Source organism: Xiphophorus couchianus, chromosome 7 (genome assembly GCF_001444195.1).
Source record: "Xiphophorus couchianus chromosome 7, X_couchianus-1.0, whole genome shotgun sequence".
NCBI lineage: Eukaryota > Metazoa > Chordata > Actinopteri > Cyprinodontiformes > Poeciliidae > Xiphophorus > Xiphophorus couchianus.
The window spans coordinates 13,241,825-13,249,188 of record NC_040234.1 but is presented as its reverse complement, the minus strand read 5'-3'; the positions used below and the strand labels follow the sequence as shown (position 1 = coordinate 13,249,188).

Here is a 7,364-nt window from a genome sequence, read left to right as displayed (position 1 = left end):
TTTAAATTACAATTTAACATTAGCTCATCTGAATACATATTCTGATTTATTGAGTATGACTGTACTTCAAAGTTTTCTTTAGCCAAATTAATTTGTATATAAATTCAACAGCATACATTTTCAACTAACTTGCTGATTTATACTTTTGCTACATGTTCTGATTATTGTCCAAAAACACATACATTTTTAATTACCAAGTAGACAATGACTTACTACTGTGCTCTGAAGTGAACACACTAATTTTACTTTAATTCTCATGTTTAACATCTCAACCCACTGAGTGCTAAAAAAGGAACAGCTTTTATGCATGTTGAATTAATACCATGTTTCAAATTGTATTTATTGATTAACTTGCCTAAAGAGTGTTATTCTCTTCTGTAAATATTTGTGCTTATATGTTTATTTAATAGTGTAATTATTTTGATAACTGTGTGATTTTAAACAAAACAAGAATACAAATTATACCATGAATCTCAGAACTTAAACGTCAACTTAATAAGTATTTTAGTCTTGTTGTCTTCTGGCTTTATCTGAGAGACATTCCAGAACAGATCTTGGTAGGAAGAGGCTATATGTAGGGGAGAATTAATGTGCCAATGTTTACTTTTTTTTAGGATACTTTAATTCAGTAATGCAAATAAGGACATACATGTGACAGGATGGCAACATGAATGAAAGACTAGAGAAAAGGAAAAAACACACTACGAGGAAAATTAACAAGGAATCAAATTTAACCAAAGAACGGTAATGTAGCATAAAATACTACAACATTTTCTGTCACTGTCGTGTTTTATTTTGTTGCAGGTAGCTTGTTAGGGGAGAATTCATTTGTGTAAAAACATCAACTCAAATAGGTTTGTAACTGGTAGATTGCTTCATTACCTAAAGTTAATGTGTCCATATGGGAAAAGCTAAGAAACAATGTAATTAATGACTCTTAGCTTAATGTCTCTGATAATGAGAAAATGATGTTAAGATTCTTCATAAATTTTGAATGCTGAAAAAAACAACTTGGAACTGAACTAAATACATTTTTACCATGATTTTCATTCATCTGAAACCGTAAATACATATCAAACAACATTCCTAAATTCCTAGTGACATTTGTTAATCAATGATTTTGTCTATTATCAAGTTTTTAATTTATAAAGGAAAAGGTCTCATTTTATTTCTTGAAGTTTTGAAGCTTGCTTTCCAATATCAGTTAAATAACTTAGATTATTCCTTTTAAAATAGGATACACGCTTATGAATTTTATGTTAAAACTAAATTTGTCTTAGTTATAAGTTTTTTTTATTTCCAAAAATACTTTTGGGGTTTATAGAACTTTTATTCAGAATTTTTGTTTGATGAACACAGGCTTATCATTATGCTTTATTTATACATTTTAGTTCAATCAACCAAATCAATCTGATTTTATTTGCATAGCACATTTAAGCAACAAGGCATTTCAAAGTGCTTTACAACATAAAAACACAAAAATGCAAAATCATAGAACACACATTCAACAACTGAAACAATACATTTTGTCAGTTTCTAGATCCTTGGATCTGTTTTTCCACTTTTGACAAAAGTATAAATTTTTAATATTTACAAACCAATTAATAAGTCAATTAAAATAGTGGGTTAATCAGAAAACTGACTCTAGGAATGCATAGAGATAGCATAAACTATGTTTATTCTAGCTTCAAAGTCTTGGTCAAATGCACAATCACATCACTTTCTGTCCAATGAAGCAAGTAGTGTTTGCTCTGGCTCTGATTTGTGAGAAGACACCTGAATGGCAGTACCCATTTGATTTCCTTTGTGTTGAATCAGTCTAGACTGAGACCAAGTATACCCATGTGATGTCAAACTTTAAGGTTAAAAGCTGAATGTTTAAGGAGATTATGAGATTACACAAGGCAGAAACCGGACAGCAGAAGGCACACAGAATCAATCAGTGTCAGGAGAGGTGCTCAGACACACACCCAATATGTTTGTGTTTTTGTCGGATCAAATTTCAGATTCAACATGGAAGTCAACCGTAAAATCCCCTGTTACTTGGTCTCTGACACTAACGACAATAAACGCACGTAATATACTTGAAAACAAGGTAAAAACATTGTCCGTTAATGAATGATGAAAAATGTTTAGATATTTAAATACCACATTTTTACAAGAAAAATGTCTAGCATAAGCTAAAGCTAAAGTTAGCCACAAAGTTTAAAGAAAGTAAAACTCACCTTCATATCTGTGTATAACGAGGCGTACATCATAAAACCTTTCTCCAGCTTATTGTCGGGGCTTCGGATCGATGTACATCATTAATTGTTACCTTGGACAAGCCCTGCAAACACCCAGTGTAAAGTGCCTTTTTCAATAGATCGGAAACGCGGAAGCTGAGGTGCAAAGAGCCCACTGTGAGTGAGTCTTTCAGATGTGCATCAGTGAGGCGTGTTCTGTGCTTGTTCTTAATGAAGTTCATGTCAGAAAATGCTGATTCACAGAGATAGGTTGAACCAAACAGGCTGGCAACCTTCATAGCTGCTGTGCAAACACCACTGTACTTCTCTGTGTCAACAAGACACCAAACGTTTGGTGCAGCCTTGTGGGCTTTGAGGTGGAGGTCATTTTGCAATGTTATGATTTCAATCTCCACCTGTCCAGCATCCAAGCTGAACATTGCACTAAGTTGCTCAGAAAAGCATGTCGTGTTCACATTCATGAAAGGATTGGAAATAAATGACACACACGTCTCAAGCTGATCAAGGCCACAAAACCTATTCTCAAACTCCTGCCCAAGTCTGTTTATGACTTTACAGTACTTTTCTGCAACTGTTTCAAATGTCTCAGATGCAGAAGTGTTGTCTTTCAGCACCGACTGCACAGAGGGAAAGTGCACCACGTTTTTTCTCTGTAAATGACATGTGAAAATGTTCATCTTGGCAGCTCGCAGTTCCAAGTGATTCAGTTTACCAGTAATGTCCGTCAAAAATGCCAGGTCAAGTGTCCATTCTGTGTCCTCCAGCAGTGAGACATCTTCACCTCGGGACTGCATGAACTCTTTGATTTCATCCAAAAGTGACAAAAAACGAAGTAAAACTCGCCCCCTGCTGAGCCATCTGATTTCGGTGTGTAGCAGCAAGTCACCATATTCAGCTGACATCTCCTCCAATAGCACCTTGAAAGTTCTGTACTGTTTTGCTTTGGATCGGATGCTCTTTATGATTTTTACAATGGGAGTCATCACATGCTCAAAGCCGATCACTTTTGCGCATAATGCCTGGTGGTGAATCACACAGTGATAATGCAGAAATTTTGGAAAGTCTGAGTCACCTTGACAGTGAGCGATGAAACCTGTATGTCGGCTGATCATAGCAGGTGCCCCGTCTGTAGTCAACGCTACCAGCTTTTCCATCGGTACTTTTCTGTGTAGGAAAAACTCCTTCACCGTTTTATAAATGTCAGCTCCCCTCGTGGTTGTCTTTAAGGGGAGTAACGTCAGGAGTTCCTCTCTGGTGGAAAAATCTTTGAAAACCATCCAGACAAAAATCAATAGCTGCGCTGTACTGCTGCTGTCCACGGACTTGTCGCACTGGATGTTAAACCACCTGCACCTCACTAGATCCTGGTCCAGTTGATCAGCCATGTTACCAGACATAACTGACGCTCGTCTAGCCATTGTAGAGGCCCCCAGTTGTACGTCAGAGAGAGTGGATATCAGATCGGTTCCATTTTTCTCATCCTTGAGTACAGTGTTAGCAATAATAATCATTGCTTCTTTGAGAACTTCTCCGTCTGAAAATGCCTTCTTCTTTATCAGAAAATGTGTAGCTCTAAACGAGGCTTCCGTTGCTTTTTGTGACTTTTTTGTCGGTCTTGTGAAAAAAGACTGTTGCTTACCCAAAGCTGCGTTTAGCTCACAGGCTTTTTCTGTCCGTAAAGCGCTTCCCGGTGGGTAAGCATTGTAGCTTTTATGAGACGTAGTGAAGTGTCTCTCCACATTGTGCCGCTTCGCCGTCGCCACAGTGGCCCCGCAAATAAGACTCACAGTTCCTTTCACAGTTGTAAAAAAGAACTCCCCCTCCCATTCGCTGTGAAAATTATAAGTTTTCTTTCTTTTTTGTCATTTTTGGGGGTAGGAAACTGCATTCACCGATCACCTTCGCTGCACCTGCTAGCTCTTTGATCTATTAGTTCAAAGAGCTAATCTAGATCAAAGATCAAACTAGATATTTCAAGTAGAGTTCTCCAAAGCTTAAATAATAAAAAAAAACATATAATGAACATATTTTAAGATAGACATTTTAATATAAATTTAATATAATAAAATTAAATTTTGGAAGCAGCTCAGTAGTGAGTTGTGCTATTTTCAGGTCCCCTCCTCCCAGATGATGACATGAACTGTTAGTTCCTCTGGCCATTGTAGTAGCTGATATATTGTGAAAATCCAGTAGAAATGATGCACTAATAGAGTCGTGAGACCAGACTTTGTTTGTGACACTTGCGGTCACGTGGGTCGGTTGTGGGCGGAGCTTGGTAAGGTCCATGCAAGAAGAAATGCATGTGATGCAGCTTTTGAGTTAAAAGCAATCGAGCTGGCCGATAAAGAAGGAAACAGAGCTGCTGCACATAAACTTGGCATGAATGAATCGACGGTGAGACGCTGGAAACGGCAGCGGGAAGAAGTGGAGCAATGTAAAAAGACGAAAAAAGCTTTCAGAGGTAAGAAAAGCAGGTGGTTGACGCGGCTGTGTGGAAAAAAGTTAAATGTGTGAAAGGGAGAATGGAGGACACAGACTTCAGCCTCCCTTTGAGTCAGGACACCTTCTGTGATTTATGGAACAATGTTCTTTTGTCGACTTCAGCTGACGAATTACCGGGTCCGAATACAGATTTTTGGAAGAATCCCGAAATTAAGGAGGAAACCATAAATGTGTCTGCTGCCCCGACGGTCCTTGCAGTTTCCAATTATGCTGGGCAACACGATTTTATGCTTAAATTTAACGACTCGGGAACTGCTAAAAGTGTCACCTCCACGTTTTCAGAAAAGCTTGGATAACTATTCTGCCAGCTGGCTAAAACCACTCTGATTGGGATTTTGGTTAAGGAGGAGCCTCCGCAGAGCGCCATCAGCAGCGCGACGGCCATGTATAAAAAGACTTGAGTAAAGAATAGGGATTATAATTGCTGGTGGAAAAGTTCAGATCGCTGTGGTGAGTCCAGTTAGAACTCCGAAGAAAACAGAGTCGCACTCCAATGGGTTTAACTTGCGGTTTATTACCTAACTTGACGTAATGGTGTGGTTCTATTAAAGATAAACAATATTACGTCAGTGTCCGAATAATCCCAAACAAATGACTGAAATAACATCACACATACTAAATAACTGCAATATTAATAGTCACAAACATCCCGTTTCTAAACAAATACACGACACGAAAAACCCACGTTGTGTAGCTTTTAAGTGCACACGTGTACAACGCATGCTAGTAATTACGGGCAAAACTGAAATACTCTGCTGAATAAAAAATGTCATTAACTTCCAACATCACTTACTCGGATATCCACGCACACACATCAACGGAAGGTGACAATAAATTGCAAACAGCAAGTTAAAGTTCACAAACTACGAACGGTAAACTCTACAGCTGCTTTTTTCTTCTCTCCCCTTCTTCATCTGCATGCTGCTCACCTGTGCTCTAAACTCCACCCCTTAAAGGGCTCAACATAGCAGACTGCCAGGCAGCCTTTTTCACACTGAGCATGTGGCAGAAGTCGCCAAGAGGTGCCCACACCACCAAAGCGAAGACCCGGCCGACAACAAGAGCCATCTGATCGAAGTGGAGGGCAGCCAGATGGCCCAGTACATTGAGGATCTGAACACGAAAAGCCAGAGCGTGACCGTGCCAGGCTTCAGCCTCCCTTTGAGTCAGGACACCTTCTGTGATTTATGGAGCAATGTTCTTTTGTCGACTTTGGGTGACGGATTACCGGGTCCGAATATGGATTTTTGGAAGAATCCCGAAATTAAGGAGGAAACTATAAATGCGTCTGCTGCCCCAACGGTCCCTGCAGTTTCCAATTATGCTGGGCAACACGATTTTATGCTTAAATTTAACGACTCTGGAACTGTTAAAAGTGTCACCTCCACGTCTTCAGAAAAGCTTGGGAAACTATTCTGCCAGCTGGCTAAAACCACTCTGATTGGGATTTTGGTTAAGGAGGAGCCTCCGCAGGGCGCCATCATCAGCGCGACGGCCGTGTATAAAAAGACTGAGCATGTGGCAGAAGTCGTCAAGAGGTGCCCACACCACCAAAGCGAAGACCCGACCGACAACAAGAGCCATCTGATCGAAGTGGAGGGCAGCCAGCTGGCCCAGTACTTTGAGGATCTGAACACGAAAAGCCAGAGCGTGACCGTGCCAGGCTTCAGCCTCCCTTTGAGTCAGGACACCTTCTGTGATTTATGGAGCAATGTTCTTTTGTCGACTTTGGGTGACGGATTACCGGGTCCGAATATGGATTTTTGGAAGAATCCCGAAATTAAGGAGGAAACTATAAATGCGTCTGCTGCCCCAACGGTCCCTGCAGTTTCCAATTATGCTGGGCAACACGATTTTATGCTTAAATTTAACGACTCTGGAACTGTTAAAAGTGTCACCTCCACGTCTTCAGAAAAGCTTGGGAAACTATTCTGCCAGCTGGCTAAAACCACTCTGATTGGGATTTTGGTTAAGGAGGAGCCTCCGCAGGGCGCCATCATCAGCGCGACGGCCGTGTATAAAAAGACTGAGCATGTGGCAGAAGTCGTCAAGAGGTGCCCACACCACCAAAGCGAAGACCCGACCGACAACAAGAGCCATCTGATCGAAGTGGAGGGCAGCCAGCTGGCCCAGTACTTTGAGGATCTGAACACAAAAAGCCAGAGCGTGACCGTGCCTTACGAACGCCCACAGCTGGGATCTGAGACGACCAAAATCCTGCTGAGCATCATGTGCACCAGCTCCTGCATGGACTTTACCTGAGGGGCTGCTTTTTATTGGCTGATGCCCATTCTACGTGGTCACGTGCGTGGCCGTCTCACAAACACACGCTTCCCGTTAGCTAAGTACAGCATAATGGCAGTACTGATACAACTTCTACACCTTGAAGCCTGTCTGCTATGCAGTCTTGCGTTAGCTAAACAGATCAATATGCAATGTGTACTGTATCTGACATACACTAAAGATTTTATTTTAAGCAGAAAAGGCTTTGGACTAAACTGTTACTCATGTTAGCCACTCTTGCTCCAAGTACAGCTAGTCAATCAACCATCGCTGTGTTCAGGGAAGCGCTGATTAATAATCGAGAAATAAATATCAAGCCTGGAATCGTCTTTA

General features: G+C 40.6%; 1 pseudogene; it reads left to right on the top strand.

Moving 5' to 3' along the window:
• Positions 1–4,540: 4,540 nt before the first annotated feature.
• Positions 4,541–7,010, top strand: LOC114148974 (uncharacterized; annotated as a pseudogene).
• The last annotated feature ends 354 nt before the right edge of the window (positions 7,011–7,364 follow it).